General features: G+C 46.7%; 1 protein-coding gene across 3 annotated transcripts in view; it reads left to right on the forward strand.

Annotated features, from left to right (window-relative positions):
- The window catches only part of LOC308580938 (uncharacterized protein), a 55466-nt gene that overhangs the window by 13688 nt on the left and 23919 nt on the right, over window positions 1–17859 (forward strand). The window contains exon 2 of one of the 3 annotated variants that reach the window (XR_014004855.1): window positions 12175–12341. The exons of the other annotated variants lie outside the window; for them this stretch is intronic. The gene's annotated coding sequence lies outside the window, so the exon portion shown is untranslated. Of the gene's footprint in view, window positions 1–12174; window positions 12342–17859 lie in introns of those variants that run through there. 3 annotated transcript variants of the gene reach the window in all.

Below are 17859 nucleotides of genomic sequence, written 5' to 3' on the forward strand. Positions count from 1 at the left end.
TCATTATTCTGGCACTTGTCCTCCTTCTAAAATTTTGTTCATTATTTTTTCTAACATTGGTAATATGATCTCTTCCAATTTTTTGTAATTCATTAAAGAAATGCCATCCGCACCGGGGACTTTACCATTCTTAGAAGTCACAATTCCTTCTTTTATTTCATTAATATTAATAGGGGCATTTAAGTATTTCTATTCCTTCTCTTATTTTTGTGGCAGTCAACCACAAAGAATCTTGAGGCAGGTTACACATTTATTCCAGTTCAGTCTTTGGTTATTGACATTTCTATCCCACAACCCTATCCACCTAGCAGACTGCCTATGTCCCCTGGCCCTACAAGCCCATCAGTAACATTTTCTGTAGAGACACCGGGGATTGTTCCAGGACACTTGTCACTTGCTGACAATGCAGAAGGAGGCCCCCTTGGTACACCCAGAAGATACCAGATGTTGGTTGTAGTTACGTCTATACAAAGTGCATAGCCTTTGCCCCTCCATAGAGAAATGGGGAGGAATGAGGAGCCTGAATAGCTGACTAGTAGGAAATGTACCCTGGTAAGCTTCTGTCAATTCTTGAAGGGGCTTTGTATCATTTAACTTCAAAATGTGGGAAATGTTTGTGGGGCCTCCCCCTGTTGCTGCTGCTGAGTGGGGCCCTGGATATCTGCCCCAAACGTTTGCCTGGATGGTAGCAGGATGGGAGAAGTCAAATGCCCAGAATAAAAAAGGAAAAGTATTTTCTGCATCTTTTCTTGAACAAAATGGGTATGTCTGAAACCTCAGACATAGTTCATGTTGACAGTATCTAAACTGTTATTCATAACCCAATTAATATATTTATTACTGCTGATACAAAGATAAATGCAATATAATGTTCTCCGAAACAAGCACTTTAACCAGATGATCTTGCCTTCTGGGAGGTGGGGCAAGATGCTGAGGGAATCTATTCTATCTGTGGGGGGGGGGAGCTCAGTGCACCCAGAAGATTTCAGTTGTGGGTTGTAGTTGCATCTATACAAAGTGCATAGCCTTTGCCCCTCCATAAAGAAAGAAATGGGGAGGAGACAAGAGCTGGAATAGCTGACCAGAAGGAAAGGTGACCTGGGAACTTCATGTTGATCGACCACCTCAGCTCCCTGACCCCAAGAAAAGACCATTCCAGGGAGGCAGGTGAGCATTACAGCTACACCCCACATTATGCTCTCCAGTAGCTATTCCTTCAGCCAGGCCTATTTTCATTCAGTTCTTAGTGTGTCCATGGGTGGGTGTGTTTTACGTTTCCTTTCCCCCCTTCCTTGCAGTCCTAACAAAAACTAACCTCCACGCCAATGCTTTCAGCCCCAGAAGAGGAGCTCCCCTTGGTGTCAAGGGAGGGGGGGTCCAAGGGAGCATCTGGAGCCCTGCCATTCCTGTTGGGAAACTGCCAGGGAGATAACATCCGTCTGAGCCCCCAAGCCGGAGTTCTGGACATCCATCGGCCTCCCGTAGTCACGCAGATCCAACAGTTAGGGGCACAAAGCCTTAGAAATTCCTAGCCACATTCCAGGGCTTGGTGCACCCTCTTTCAGCAGAAACGCAGCCAAAAGCTTGCATCACAGAAGAGCATAATTTACAGACTTTATTTAGCGTTTAACAGAACAAAAGAAAACGTGACCGTTCTGTGTCAGCATCTCTGTCCGACTGGCAAAAACGAAAGGAATATCAGCAGAACAAAAACATCCTGTGAACAGGAAATACGCAGGCTGTGACACAAACATCCTGCTCCCTTTTAAGGTGGAACGGAAATATCCTAACATCCTCCCCCTTTCCGTGTAACCTGTTGTACCTGTGGTTCACCCAATTGCAACCTTTGTACATAAACCTTATGTTGTTCTCTGTTAACAACCTTAGACAACAGATCAGCAGGAATTTCATTTCCTGGCATGTAGGACACCCGAATCAGTCCTTTCTGAATACACTCTCTTGCACGATGTAGCTTAATCTGCAAGTACTTGGTTCTCTGCTTGCAACTCTCGGAGTTCAGCAAAGCCAAACACGATCTATTGTCTTGATACACTTGTATAGGACATTTCACAGAAACCCCGATGTCCTTAAACAGTTGCATCAACCATTCACAATCCATGAGTGAAAATGACAGAGCATTGAGTTCTGCTTCACAGGAACTTAGGCTCACTGTTGTCTGCTTCTTGCACAACCAGTCAAACAGGCAGTGGTTGTACATGTAGCATACTCCAGAAGTGCTTGTACCATCCGTGGTGTCACTTCCAAAACTAGCATCTGCAAAGATTTCAAGACCTTCAGTCTTCTGACTGGTGAACCTTAGCCTGTAGTGCATAGTCCCTTTCAAATAGCGGGCTATGCGCTTCAGAGCTTTCCAATCCTGAACCGTAGGATTGTTGGCATGTCTGCTAAGCAGATTACAGCTTACAGCTATGTCAGGTCTTGAACATCTGGCAATGAAATTCAGTTTGCCTAGAATGCATCTGTACAGCGTTGTGTCAGAAAACGCTTCAGCAGTACTGTCTACCTGGTAACCTGTCACCATTGGTGTGTCTGCTGGGTTTGCATCAACCAAATTCAACCTGGTTAATACATCAGCAATTTTCTGTGTTTGGTGTACCAGAAAATTACCTGCTTGGTCTTTCTCCACCTGCAGAGAAAGATAGTTGGATACCTCACCAAGATCCTTCATGTCAAAGTGCTCCTTCAGCTGAGCTAGGGTGCTTTGATAAAAAGCCTGATTCTTCCAAAACATCAGAAGATCATCAACAAAACATAAACAATACAGTTTGTTTTGCCCCTCCTCCTTGACAAACACACATGGATCAGCTTTGCCCTGGTGAAAACCTAGAGAAAGCAATGTCTCAGTGAGTTTTGTGTTCCAACACCTGGCACTCTGCTTGAGACCATATAAGGATTTCCGCAGTTTACAGACCATTCCTTTCTGTATCTGCATCCCATCAGGTGGAAGCATGTACAGCTCCTCCCCCAAAACCCCGTACAAAAAAGCTGTATTAATGTCATGGTGGGAAACATGCAGTTTTTCCTCCACAGCGATCTTGAGCATCAGCCAAATGCTCTCATATTTGACTGTGGGTGAGTAGGTCTCGTGGTAATCCTGTCCTGGTACCTGTGAAAAACCTCTGGCAACCAATCTGGCTTTGTGTCTGACTACCTTGCCATTCTGGTCTGTCTTGGCCTTGAAGACCCATTTGCTGCCAACCAGTCTCATTCCTGGGACTACCGGTACCAATTCCCAAGTTTGGTTCCTGTTCAAGGAATCAACTTCAGCCTTCATGGCATTAAGCCAAGGCTCAGCATCTTTAGAGGTTAACTCCTGAACCTCTTTGAAGCTTGAAGGTTCCCACACCTTCTCTGAGCTACTAAGAACAGCAGTTGCTGTCTTAGCAAACTCATCAGCATACCTCTTTGGAGGTCTGCCCTTGGTCGCCCTTTCAGATCTGCGTACTAGACGCAAGTCTTCTGGACTCATCTCCTCTTTCTTAGGAGAAAAATGACCAATGGTGAACAGTGGTTCTTCCAGTTCATTGTCAGACGCATCAGATGGTCTGACTGAGGCTTTTGCGCTCTGGTAGTCTGCTGTGTCATCACTGTCACTGACACCAGCAGCAGCAGCAGCAGCACCGCCCACTGAACTGGAATCCGAACTCTGATCATCATCATCATCATCCTCCTCATCATCAGCAGCAGCAGCAGCAGCTTTCTCATCTTTAGCTGCTTGCTTGACATCACCTTCATCCTCCTCTGGGTAACTCTGGAAAATTCCCACATTTTCCCCCCACTTAGGATTGTACTCAACACTCCTTGTGAACTTAATGGACTTAGAGTCAGTCATCCATACCCTGTATGCACCTTTTTCGTACCCCATGAACAAACCATGTGCCCCACGCTTCCCAAGCTTGTTGGTTTGTTGTGTGCGTACCCACATGTCCGAACCAAAAATTCTCATGTGTTTGGTGTTGGGTTTCTTGCCAAACATCTTCTCATAGGGGGTACAACCAATGGGTGATGACAATCTGCGATTATAACTGTAAACCAAATTCCCCAAAGCCTCCCCCCAAAACTTATCAGGGAGATTGGCATCATGCAACAAGGTTTTGATTCCTTGCAGCAATGTTTGATTTGCTCTCTCCGCAAGACCATTCATCCATGGCGATCTGGGCGTTGACATGTCATGCTGGATTCCTTTCTCAGGAAAGCTTCAAACTGCTGAGAAGTGAACTCCCCGCCCCGATCAGTAAATAAAGAAGAAATGCGTTTACCGTGCACATTCTCCAACCAAGCACAGAATTCCCTAAACTTCGGAAACGCTTGCGATTTCTGTTCGAGCAAAAACACATGAATGAACCTCGAAAAAGAATCAATCAGAATCATGAAGTACCTTGCTCCTCCTATAGAGGGCGCAAGTGGACCAACCAGGTCCGCATGCACTAGCTGGTAGGGTTTGGAAGCCTGCCTGCTAGACTCCTTGCCTTTTGGAGCAACCTTCACCTTGTTCTCTGCACAAGATACACATTTCATGTGAAATTTACAGGGTTTGATGTTCAAACCCTCAACCACCTCTGGCATCTTGGCCAGTGCCTTCCAAGAGAGGTGACCAAATCTTCGGTGCGCATCATGAATGCAACCTGCATGAAGAACTTTGTTAGTTTGTGCAACACAACAAGAATCAGCATTATTCACAACAGCAGTGTCATCATAAGTTATATGGAACAAACCATCCATAAACTTTGCATGCAAATAGTCCTCTTTGCCTTTATTGATGACACAGACGCTCCTCCTGAAGGAAATCTGAAAACCACGTCCAGTGAGCTGTGGGACGCTCAACAAGTTGCTCGCCGCTCCTGGAACATAAAGTACATTACTGATGGTAGTGTGCAGACTTGCAAGTTTCACAGTCCCTTCTCCTGCAATTTGCAACGTCCTTCCATCAGCCAGGTGGATCTCACCTTCCTGAGGCTTGAAGGAGATAAAGAGATGCCTGTCCTTGGAAACGTGGCGGGTGGCACCTGAATCCACAATAAACCTGCCTTTGGCTGTTGGAGCAGTCTTTACAGCAAGCAAACCCTTGTTTTCCAGCGGTGTGGGCTTTTGCAGCTTGCCCCCCTGCTGCTCCTGGCCAGCAGACGTGCCTTTAGCCTTTGGTGAAGCTGTGCCAGCAAGCAAAACCTTGCTTTCCACTGGCGTGGGCTTTTGCAGCTTGCCCCCCTGCTTCTGGTCAGCAGACGTGCCTTTAGCCTTTGGTGAAGCTGTGCCAGCAAACAACGCTTTGTTTTTCCCTTGCGCGGGCTCTTCACCCTCCCTCTGCTCCTGGCCATCTGCAGACGTCTGCGTCTGGCTCTGTTTACCTTTGCCTTTCCGGCCTCTGCAAAGGTGATGGCCTTGGTTCTCACGAGAAACAGAGCTCTCAGCTGCCGACTCCTTGGCTCCCCCTGGAGGCTGGAATGCTGCCTGGGATGACGTGACGGCCAGCTCCCCCTGCAGCTTGCAACCGGTGCCCTCAGCATCCCTGCAATCACCCGCATTCTGGGAAACAGCTAGGACCTCCGATGCAGTCAAACTCTGGGCTGGGATTATTGGCTTGTGAGCTTTTTTCAAAGCAGTCCACATTGCACGTGCAGTGGTGTTGCCAGCCAGCGTCTTTATTTCCTCAAGAGATACAGATAGGACTATTACGTCCATCGCTCTCGAATCATGCGATTTCCATCTCTCTGTCAGAGGAACTGGGGGGGCTTCAGAAACAACATGCCACACCCCAAACTGACGCAGCAAAGATTCACACCATTTTGCCCAGGTTTCATAATTCTGCCCATCCAACTTAGGACACTGAGTATCCCCATCAGCTTGGAAAAACTCCATTCCAGCTTTTGGCATTAGCTGTGAGTCTATTTATGCCTTCAAAGACTCGTTATCTTGGCAGCCATTAATTCCGAAGCCTTTCTGGCTCGGCTCCCAGGCCAATTAATCTGCCGGAGATCAAAGACTCTTTGCCGAGGTAAAACAGGAAAACGTCCCTCTTTTCTTTTCGCTTTCCCCACATACCTCAAACGCAGTCTGTTGCAGCTTTACTCTCCTGTAGGTGCTGTGAATCTGGGCCCGAAACCTTGTTGTCGGGAAACTGCCAGGGAGATAACATCCGTCTGAGCCCCCAAGCCGGAGTTCTGGACATCCATCGGCCTCCCGTAGTCACGCAGATCCAACAGTTAGGGGCACAAAGCCTTAGAAATTCCTAGCCACATTCCAGGGCTTGGTGCACCCTCTTTCAGCAGAAACGCAGCCAAAAGCTTGCATCACAGAAGAGCATAATTTACAGACTTTATTTAGCGTTTAACAGAACAAAAGAAAACGTGACCGTTCTGTGTCAGCATCTCTGTCCGACTGGCAAAAACGAAAGGAATATCAGCAGAACAAAAACATCCTGTGAAGAGGAAATACACAGGCTGTGACACAAACATCCTGCTCCCTTTTAAGGTGGAACGGAAATATCCTAACAATTCCTTCTGTCCCTGGCCCCTTCCCCTCCTCTCTCTGCCATCCCAGGGCCACTCTTGACTCCCCAGCATGAGACTGGATCTGTCTGTGATGGTGAGATGTCCTGGCTGGTTGAAGGACCACTTCCTGTTTCCTGGAGCTCCATCCTTCTTTCTCATGCAAGGTGGAGTCATGAAGCAGGTAGAGACTGAGCACACCTAAGGGTGACCCCGGGGGGGGGGGGGATTCTGCTTAACCTTTCCCCGTCTGCTCCGTTTCTGGATCAAAATCCCCAGCTAATCTGTCAAACTGCTGCTGCTGCTGCCTGTCACTGTTCCTGTGTCTCTGGAGTGTTTCTTTGAGGAGAATACAGGACACGGTAAAAGACATTGTGTGTATTGAGTGTGCAATAAGGTAGACAGAGGCTGAGCCCTCCCTATAATGCAAACAGGGAGACTTCTGTCCAGGAGATTTTTGTATAAAAAATTCTTTCCTAAGGTGGAAGTGGGGACTAAGTGTTATGTATTGAAGTTCTCATCCTGGCCACCAGGGGTATTGTGTATATAGTTTTCACTCGGGTCCATATCAGTCAATTTAGGCGGGAAACCCTGGGTGGTTGTTACAGTGTTGACAGCTGGCTGCCTATAAAAGCAGGCCGGCTGAGCTGTTTGCTGTTTAGTTCAGTTCCAGCTTACTATAAAGAACCACTTGGTGAAATCTCTGTGGCGTCTGCTATGTCCACCCACAAGTTAATACTAAGTGAGATTGGAGTAGAACCATGTTTGCATGAACATGAGAAGGCAAAATATGTTCTCCAGTTAAATATTTATTAAAATAATTTATTCAGTTACCCAGAAGAGTTATTAGGCTTTTTTGCTGTAAGCTACTTCATACATTGTAAGAAGTGGGTCCTGAGACCCTTGATCCCCTTCCTTAAAATACCATCTGAAGAATATTGGAGAAGCAAATAAAGAGTTTATTGAGGACAATAGGTAAAGGTAAAGGGACCCCTGACCGTGAGGTCCTGTTGAGGATGACAATGGGGCTGCGGTGCTCATCTCACTTTACTGGCCGAGTGATACGGAGGGGGGGTACCTTCCCGCACCCCTCCGCCGGCCACCAAAGGGTCCGAGGCGATGACCTCAACGGCGCCCAGCTTTGCCCTGACCCCTCAGCCCCCACACCGTTACACAAGCACCACACTATGCCCCTGGCCTCTTAAATAAAATGCCTATCCCTCTCTATATGGGCGAAATAAGCCCACCATCTTTCCCTAAGCCTCCCTCCCGCTCTATCTCTATCATGGGTTGACCGTATCAAACTGCGCTCCCATTTGTTTCAATGGAAACCGTGTTCCCATTCGTTTCAATGGCCGCGTCCCAGCCAATCAGAACCATGCATCCGCTCTGCAGATTCAGCTCAGCGAGCCCCTACACGCCTCATTTAACCTCTTGACAAGCTACTGGCGGCTCCCTGCTGGGGGAACAATGGAATCGAAACTCGTGGACTCATAAAAGTGTCAAATCCTGTTACAATGTATCCATTTCGTTTCCGACTTCAATCACTGACATAAGACTGGAACAGAACGGACTAAAACTTCTAAAATTCATATTAATTCAACCACAGCTCTGATTTCCTTGGTTTTGGTGCCAATCGACTCAGTTTATTCAGGACTCCATGACACCTCCTCGGCCTCCATAATCCCTCGAGCGAGGAGTCACGTACTCAGGAAGACCCTAATCCGGCCAAGTCGCTTTGCCCAACCTTTCCTCCGGGCAACGCCAGGTGCTAGACCTTGCATACTTGGACTATTGACTCTGCATACTTGGACTATTGTCTTCTCATCACCGGTAGTCAGGAAGCGCTTATCTGCACATATCTCTGACTCTGCATATTCCCCCCCCCACTGTATATGTTAATCTGTGTAACTCAACCCCTCTCTAATGTATTCATGATGTCACCTGTGTAACCCAACCTATTTCTAATGTATTCATGACGCAATAATGATGTATTTTGCACTGTATTCTGGGACATGGAGGGAAGTTTCAAAAACTCCTGTCACCCCTTTCTCGGGGTTCAATCTCGCCTTGAACCTGTTGCGCAATAAACTTGGATCTTCTGTAGTTTGCTCCTGCGTCCGGCTGAGCTCATTTTCCTCCGCAGGGACCCGCGGACTTAGTCCGACGAGCTGGGTGGCAGAGTAACCCCGCACCCAGATTTTTCCGTAACACCGAGGGAGCCAGCATGACTAAGCCGCTTCTGGCAAACCAGAGCAGTGCACGGGAACGCCATTTACCTTCCTGCTGGAGCGGTATGTAATAAAAAAAATTAAGGTCTTATATATATAATAAATGTTCATAAATGTACCAACCAAACACATACATAGATATGTGGACCACATGTCTGGAGCAGCACAGGAAAAGCAACAACATTCAAATTTCTGTTGTAGACCGCCTTTTCTGTGATGTATGTATGATGTATGGGCAGGGAATTTAAAAGGGCTATATAAGGGCAGGCACACCTTTGTTCTGGGTCCTCCTCCGTTCTCCTCCATGTGAGGGGAGCAACCTGTTGCAACATTTCAATAAAGATCAGGCTTACTAGCTGCTTTGCTTCTCAATATTCTCTGCTATTTTCTCCTACAGATGGAGAACCGGCAAAGGACTCTATAAAGGCTCTTGTGGCCCCCTTGAAAGCATAAGGGCAGTTTTTGTTTACAACAGGTACCTATTTATCTTCTTGCACTTCGTGCTTTCGAATTGCTAGGATGGCAGGAGAAGAAACAGAGCAACGGGAGCTCACTCCTTCACGGGGATTCAAACTGCCAACCTTCTGATCGGCAAGCCCTAGGCTCTGGGGTTTAACCCACAGCTCCAGCCGCGTCCCTTATTGAGGACAATACGTTCTTGCAAAAGTGGGGGTCCAAAGCAGGCACAGTCCAGCAAAGAATGATCTTACGGTATATTCCCTATGCACACGTTGCCTCCCCCGTCTCCCCCATTGGTTGGGTGCTACAAGGTTTTCCTTCCCCCATTATCAAATAACAGACAAGAGGCTGAGCGTGGAGAGAAACGTCTCCTTCCTCCTCTGAGTTGCCTCCACTTCCGGCTTCACCAGCAGAGACAAAATTGGAGCTGGCAAAGGAGGGAGGGGAGGAGGCGGGAAGCGGGGCTGCATTGTGCGGAGGCGGAGGAGGGGCTGCTTCCTAATCAAGCCTCCTAATTAAGCGCCCTCACTCCCTGCCTCCCACGCGGGGCTCCCATTCCCGCCCCCGCTTCCCAGGATTTCGGGTAATTTCGCCAATGGCGGGAAAGAAGGGAAGGGGCTTTGCGAGGGGGTCCAGGATGAGAAGCCCCGGGACGGGGAGAAGAGAAGGGAGGAAAGGGAGCTGTTTTCTGAAACGGGTGGCCTTGAAGTGGAGGGGGGGGGAGAAGCTTGCTCCTGCATGGATCTAGTACAAAGGGAGTTGCAGGGAAGGAGGCGGGCAAGGGGAGAGGGGTGGGCATTGCTGGCCAGGATCGCCTTAATAGTATTAATTAAATTTAATATTTGTACACCAGCAGAAGACCCCTCGGAGGAGGACCTTATCTTTAGGCAACAGGCGAAAGCCTTTCTCTTCTCCCAGGTGTTTGGCTCATTAAAAATCTATGGACTGCACACCTGCATGGGGGGGCGGCGGCGAGGGTTGTCGTTTTTATTTCTTACTCTGTTATGCATCTCTGTGTTTTTCTCTTGTAAGCTGCCCTGTGATCTTTGGAGGAAGGGCAGTATAGAAATGTGAAGAATAGCTGTAAAAATAGGAAGCCCTCTTGCGTTGGGGGGGGGTGGGACAAAGTCATTGATCAGCATGCATAACAGGATGGGCTTAGGAGGGAATGATAATGATAATAATAAAAATAAATAAAATAAATAAATAATTACTTGCAGCCTGCCCATCTGATTCCGTTGCCTCAGCCACTCTGGGTGGCTTCCAACAAAAACACCAAAAAAATTAAAACATGAAAAACTTTCCTACATAGGGCTGCCAGCAGAAGACTTCCATTTTGTAGAAATGGCCTTTGAATTTAAAGAAACGCCCTCTTTAAGGAGTCCCGTGGTGTAAACGTGTATGTTGTCCTCTAGGTCCAAACACATAGTAAGAGCAAGCAGTGCTCCAAAGTGCTTCTCTTGTGAACTTGCCATCTAAGTTGTTTACTCCTGACCAAAGCTCCTGTTTCCCAAAAGGACTGGAGGGGGGCTCCTCACCACTTTTAACCCCCCCACTCCCACCGCATGGAAGGCGGAGGATGTGTTCATTCACAATCCCAGTAAACCATGTGTGTATCTGAAGTGAACCACGTGCTGCAGCTCCTTCCCCTCTCACTGGGCTGCTGCAAGAAAAGGCAGCAGAGGAGGAAAGGGATGGGTTTGAAGGCTCTTCCTGCCATTCTCCCCTGAGCAACAAGAGCAAAGGGTGTTTGCAGGGCAGGAGGGCAGAGGAGGAGGCAGCGAGGGCAGAGGGAGCAGTGGGCGGATCCCCCGCCTCTCCCAGGGGGTCCAGATGCAAGCAAGGGGCTTCCTTCTTCTCCATGCAAGGGCCACCCATGTATTCAGAGCAGTCCTTTGCAGATTAACTCTTAAGTTCCATGGGATCTACTCTCAGGCCACTAATGTCATACCATGCCAGCCTTAGGAAGGGAGGTGGGACAGGCAGGTGAAAGGAATTGCCAGAGGTGTTTGAAAATGGGTGGGGGCTCTTGGGAAGAGGTCTTTTTGTATGCAACAACTGCAGTAGGGATGCTGATTGCCAAGGGATAGAAAGGAGATAAAATTCCATCAGAAGAGGAGTGGCAAGTAAAAATCCTTCAATATATAGAAGTAGCACACATGACGGAAAAGATAAGAAATCGATCGACCCAAAAGTTTAAAAGGGAATGGGAGCTCTATAGACAATATTTAAAAGAACAGTGTCCCCTTATATGAACTTTAAAATGCTTTGAATAACTCTCAGAATTGAATAAGGTACAAAGAATTCAGACAAGATTTAACAAAGATAAAGTTTATGGAAAAATAGAGGCAAGTAATTAAGAAAATTGCCAACCTAGCAGTTCGAAAGCACATCAAAAGTAGATAAATAGGTACCGCTCTGGCAGGAGGGTAAATGGCGTTTCCGTGCACTGCTCTAGTTCGCCAGAAGCGGCTTAGTCATGCTGGTCACATGACCCGGAAGCTTAGTGCAGACAAATGCCGGCTCCCTCGGCCAGTAAAGCGAGATGAGAATCATGTGTGACTGGACCTAATGGTCAAGGGTACCTTTACCTAATTAAGAAAATAAATAACCTATATCAAGAAAGTCGGAAGTTGATGGCTGGAATAATTTTGTGCATTTGTGATGTATTGTTCTATTTCTTTTTGTAAGAAATGTGTTGTGCTTTTTTGTTTTGTTTCTTTTCCTATTTATAAGCTTTTGGTGTGTGTGTGTTGATTTTAAACCAATAAAGAGTGAATAAACAAAATAAAATAAATAAAAAAGGAAAGGAGGTGATGAAAGGAATTGCCAAAGGTGTTTGAAAATGGGTGGGGGCTCTTGGGAAGGGGGTGCCCAATTGGGGCTTCTCCAGGGGCAGCGGAATGTCTTGGGCAGGAGAATCCCTGCAGGGGCTCTCAGACTCCCTTGGCTTCTTCTTCTTCTTCCCTCCCTGCCAGGAAGCTGCAACTTGCTCTGGATTCTGCGCTCCTCAGGAAGCTGAACCTGCAAACCTAGCTGAGACTGAACCTGCAACCCTGGCCAGGATGGAAGGAGGAAGATGGACGGTTGACCTGGTCAGGCTGTGTCCCGCATCCCTCCCCACAACCTCTGAGCATTCCCTCCCAGGACCCTTGGAGAAATCTGGTGAGTTCCAGGGGAGAGGAGATGGGGACAGGGATAGATGGATGGTGGAGGGAGAAAGAGGAAAAGATGGAGAGGAGACAAGTGGAAGGAAGTTCCTGACAGGAAGAAGGAAGGGGTGAGGCCTTCTCCAAAGCAGCTCTTTGTTTTTTGAATCCCTTTCATAAAGTAGTGGGGGCAGATTTTCTCCCTCCAGGATTTTAAATCTTAGGAGTTACAGTGGTACCTCGGGTCTCAAACTTAATTGGTTCCAGAAGTCTTCCAAAACCAAAGCGTTCCAAAACCAAGGCGTGCTGTCCCGTAGAAAGTAATGCAAAATGAATTAATCCATTCCAGACTTTTAAAAACAACCCCTAAAACAGCAATTTAACATGAATTTTACTATCTAACAAGACCATTGATCCATAAAATGAAAGCAATAATCAATGTTCTGTACCATAGAATAAATAAGACAGTATTGTAGATGATAAAAATTAATTTATTTTTTTTGTACCTGCATTGATGATAGTCATTGATTGAATGGGGAGCTTTTATCCCTTTCCACAGTCAATCAATCAATCAATCAATCAATCAATCATAAAACAAAAAGCTAAGCCTCAGTCAAAAATGAAAAAGCCACACAAACAAAAATGCAAAAAATAGGAAAAAACTAAAGCTGCAAATGTCACCTCAGAACACTGCAACCAGAAACAGCTTGAATATTGATTGGGGGCGGGGGAGCTTAAATTAGCTGTGCAAGGGAACGAATGGGATGAAAAAAACCTTGATTACGATGGAAACAACTTAAATTAGCTGTTCAAGGGTAAAACGGAATGAAAAAAAGCCTTAATGAGGGTGGGGGGCACTTAAATTTGCTGCGCAACAGTAAAAATGGAAGTTCCAGAGGGTTACGTAACATGAGTCACCACTGTATACATACATTCTCCACAATTTTCATTTATCTAAATTGCCCATAAACTTATTTACAAGTGATTCCTAAAGTCCAGCTAACGTTTTGATTTGCGTGCAATAATCTCATAGGTAAATTTAAAAAATTTCCAAATCTTTTTTTTTCTTGATTCCTGAGTCTCGCGGCTAATTTTGCCATTTCGGCAGAGTCCAGCAGTTTGGCTTGCCAATCTTCCCTAGTTGGGATTATTGCACCTTTCCATCGTTGGGATAATAACATCTGTGCAGCTGTTGTCGCATACATAGTCTTTCCTGGTCTTTTGGGATCTCAGTACCTGTAATTCCAAATAAATAAGCTTCTAGGTTCTTAACAAATTTTATTTTAAACATTTTTTTTTTAATTCATTATATACCATTTACCCAAATGATACTGGACTGTGGACTGTGGAGTTAACCAGGGCTATTGACTGTTTGGCTCCGAAGCGCCCTCTCCGATTGCATGGAGCCCGGGCAGCCCCATGGTTTTCCACGGATCTGAGGGGAATGAAACAATCATTGAGACGGCTAAAGCACCGGTGGCGGATAACTCATTCCGAATCTGACCGGACACAGGTTAGAGCTCAGCGTCGAGCCTACCAAGTGGCGATAGCGACAGCGAAGAAGACTTTCTTCGCCGCCTCTATTGCATCTGCAGAAAAGAGCAGGTGGTTCACAATTTAGCAGAACCACCTGCGACATCAGGGCCCAGTACGGGCCACATGATCTCCTGCAATGATTTCGCAAAGTTTTTTGCAGATAAAATCGCTCAGATTCGGGAAGAAGTAGACTCCACCGTGGGAGCAGGGCCAGGGCGGGAGAGTGCTAGAGTCCTGTCTAGTCAAGTTGCGTGGGATCAATTCCAATCTGTTACCTCTGAGGATGTGGACAGGCTGCTTGGACGAGTGAAACCAACCACCTGTCTCCTTGATCCTTGCCAATCCTGGCTTATAAAAGCTAGCCGGGAAGGACTGGGCGATGGGCTTCGTGGGGTGGTGAATGCTCCCTCTGTGAGGGAGCCTTCCCAGACCCGCTGAAAGAGGCGGTTATTAAACCGCTTCTTAAAAAAACCATCTTTAGATGCGGCCACAATGGCCAATTATCGCCCAGTCTCAAATCTTCCATTCTTGGGCAAGGTGATTGAGCGAGTGGTTGCTGAACAACTCCAGGCACGCCTGGAAGAAGTGGACCATTTGGATCCCTTACAGTCAGGATTCAGGCCTCATCATGGGACTGAAACTGCCTTGGTCGCACTGGTTGATGATCTCCGGCGGGCTAGGGACAAAAGTGAGAGCTGTTTCCTAGTTCTGCTGGATCTCTCAGCGGCGTTTGATACCATCGACCATAACATCCTTCTGGACCCTCTTGAGGGGCTGGGAGCTGGGGGCACTGTCATACAGTGTTTCCGCTCCTTCCTCCTGGGCCGTGTTCAGAAAGTGGCGGTGGGGGATGAGTGTTCAGACCCCTGGGCTCTCACTTGTGGGGTGCCTCAGGGTTCTGTCCTCTCCCCCATGCTTTTCAACATTTACATGCAGCCACTGGGAGAGATCATCAGGAGGTTTGGGCTGGGTGTTCATCAGTATGCGGGTGATACCCAGCTCTACCTCTCTTTTAAATCAGAACCAGTGAAGGCAGTGAAGGTCCTGTGTGAGTCCTGTGTCTGGAGGCGGTTGGAGGATGGATGGCGGCTAACAGATTGAGGTTGAATCCTGACAAGACAGAAGTACTGTTTTGGGGGGACAGGAGGCGGGCAGGTGTGGAGGATTCCCTGGTCCTAAATGGGGTAACTGTGCCCCTGAAGGACCAGGTGCGCAGCCTGGGAGTCATTTTGGACTCACAGCTGTCCATGGAGGCACAGGTCAAATCTGTATCCAGGGCAGCTGTTTACCAGCTCCATCTGGTAGGTAGGCTGAGACCCTATCTGCCTGCTGACTGTCTCATGCATGCTCTGGTTATCTCCCGCTTGGACTACTGCAATGCGCTCTACGTGGGGCTACCTTTGAAGGTGACCCGGAAACTACAACTAACCCAGAACGTGGTAGCTAGACTGGTGACTGGGAGCGGCCACTGAGACCACATAACCCCGGTCTTGAAAGACCTACATTGGCTGCCAGTACATTTCCGAGCACAATTCAAAGTGTTGGTGCTGACCTTTAAAGCCCTAAACAGCCTCGGTCCAGTATATCTGAAGGAGCGCCTCCTCCCCCATCTTTCTGCCCAGACATTGAGGTCCAGTTCCGAGGGCCTTCTGGCGGTTCCCTCACTGCGAGAGGCCAAGTTACAGGGAACCAGGCAGAGGGCCTTCTCGGTAATGGCGCCCACCCTATGGAACACCCTCCCATCAGATGTCAAAGCGATAAACAATTAACTGCCCAATCGAGCAGGCTCTTCTTATTTTCTGATACAGGCATCCCCAAACTTGGCCCTCCAGATGTTTTGGGACTACAACGTCCATCATCCCTAGCTAACAGGAACAGTGGTCAGGGCTGAGGGGAATTGTAGTCCCAAAACATCTGGAGGGCCAAGTTTGGGGATGCCTGTTCTAAGATATTGCAATATTTTTACAGTTTCTTGTGGCAGAGTAACACAAAAGTTTGACTTCTTAGTCACAGGAGAGACTGCTATTTGAACCTGTGGGGATTGTTACTTGCCCATAACTGTTTGGGGAGAAAATCAACCTTGTCTTAGGTTGGCAGAATCTGGACAGTTAAAGTCCAGAACCAAGCATTTGGACATACGTTTCCAGAATGTATGTCAGAGTGTCCAAGCAGGTTGGATACGTCTCAAGTATTGTTCAAGCCATAGTAACACGAAAGTTTTACTTCTTAGTCATAGGAGAGACTGCTATTCGAGCCTGTGATCATTTCCTCCCTGGAAAAAGAGAAATACTATGGTACCTCAGGTTACATTCACTTCAGGTTACGTACACTTCAGGTTACAGACTCTGCTCACCCAGAAATAGAGCTTCAGGTTAAGAACTTTGCTTCAGGATGAGAACAGAAATAGTGCTCCGGTGGTGCAGCAGCAGCAGGAGGCCCCATTAGCTAAAGTGCTGCTTCAGGTTAAGAACAGTTTCAGGTTAAGAACGGACCTCCGGAACAAATTAAGTACTTAACCTGAGGTACCACTGTACAGAGATGTGTCTAAGCAGCCAGTTCCACCATAAATTATAAAATAATGCAGTTTATTAAGTGTGAATGGAGTGATCATGTGTTGTTCTTGCCATTATCTCACCTGCATTCCTAAAAGTTTGGAACATAGAGAGGACAGTGGAGAAAGGAGACAGTGTTAAAATAAGAGAAGGTACATACTGGGACTGACATGTGTTCAGTTCCTTTCTTGTCTTTCTTGAAAGTCTTAACAAGATTCTCTTCCCCCTCCCCCACTCTCAAACAGGTGAGGAAGATGATGGCCAGAATTCTATAGAGCCATCTGTGAATTCATTGGGAAAAGCAAAGAAACAGTTTAAATGCCTGGAATGTGGGGTGTGTTTTAGTCACAGTGGAAGACTGAGGACACATCAACAAATTCACATAGAGGAGAAACCATTTAAATGTACTGACTATCAAAAGAAACATCAAGGAACTCACACAGTGGATAAACTATTTGAATGTATTGAATGTGCAAAGTGCTTCAGTCGAAATGGAAAGCTTAGAATACACCAACGAACTCACACGGGGGAGAAACTATTTAAATGTATTGAATGTGGAAAGAGCTTCAGTGAAAGTGGAGCACTAAGAAAACATCAACGAACTCACACGGGGGAGAAACCATTTGAATGTATTGAATGTGGAAAGTGCTTCAGCCAATATGGACACCTTAGAAGACACCAACTAACTCACACGGGGGAGAAACCATTTAAATGTATTGAATGTGGAAAGTGCTTCAGTCAATATGGAACACTTAGAATACACCAACGAACTCACACAGGGGAGAAACCATTTAAATGTATTGAATGTGGAAAGAGCTTCAGTGAAAGTGGAGCACTAAGAAAACATCAACAAACTCACACGGGGGAGAAACCATTTAAATGTATTGAATGTGGAAAGAGCTTCAATAATAGTGGAAACCTTAGACAACATCAACAAACTCACACGGGGGAGAAACCATTTAAATGTATTGAATGTGGAAAGTGCTTCAGTCGATATGGAACACTTAGAATACACCACCGAACTCACACGGGGGAGAAACCATTTGAATGTACTGAATGTGGAAAGAGCTTCAGTGAAAGTGGAACACTTAGAGTACACCAACGAAATCACACGGGGCAGAAGCCATTTGAATGTACTGAATGTGGAAAGAGCTTCAGTCGAAATAGAACACTTAGAATACACCAACAAACTCATACAGGGGAGACACCATTTAAATGTATTGAATGTGGAAAGAGCTTCAGTCAATATGGACACCTTAGAAGCCATCAACGAACTCACACAGGAGAGAAACCATTTAAATGTATTGAATGTGGAAAGTACTTCAGTCAAAATGGACACCTTAGAAGCCATCAACTAACTCACACGGGGGAGAAACCATTTAAATGTACTGAATGTGGAAAGTGCTTCCGTCACAATGGAACACTT

This window comes from Podarcis bocagei (genome assembly GCF_964188305.1).
Source record: "Podarcis bocagei genome assembly, chromosome: 2".
Classification (NCBI taxonomy): Eukaryota; Metazoa; Chordata; class Lepidosauria; order Squamata; family Lacertidae; genus Podarcis; species Podarcis bocagei.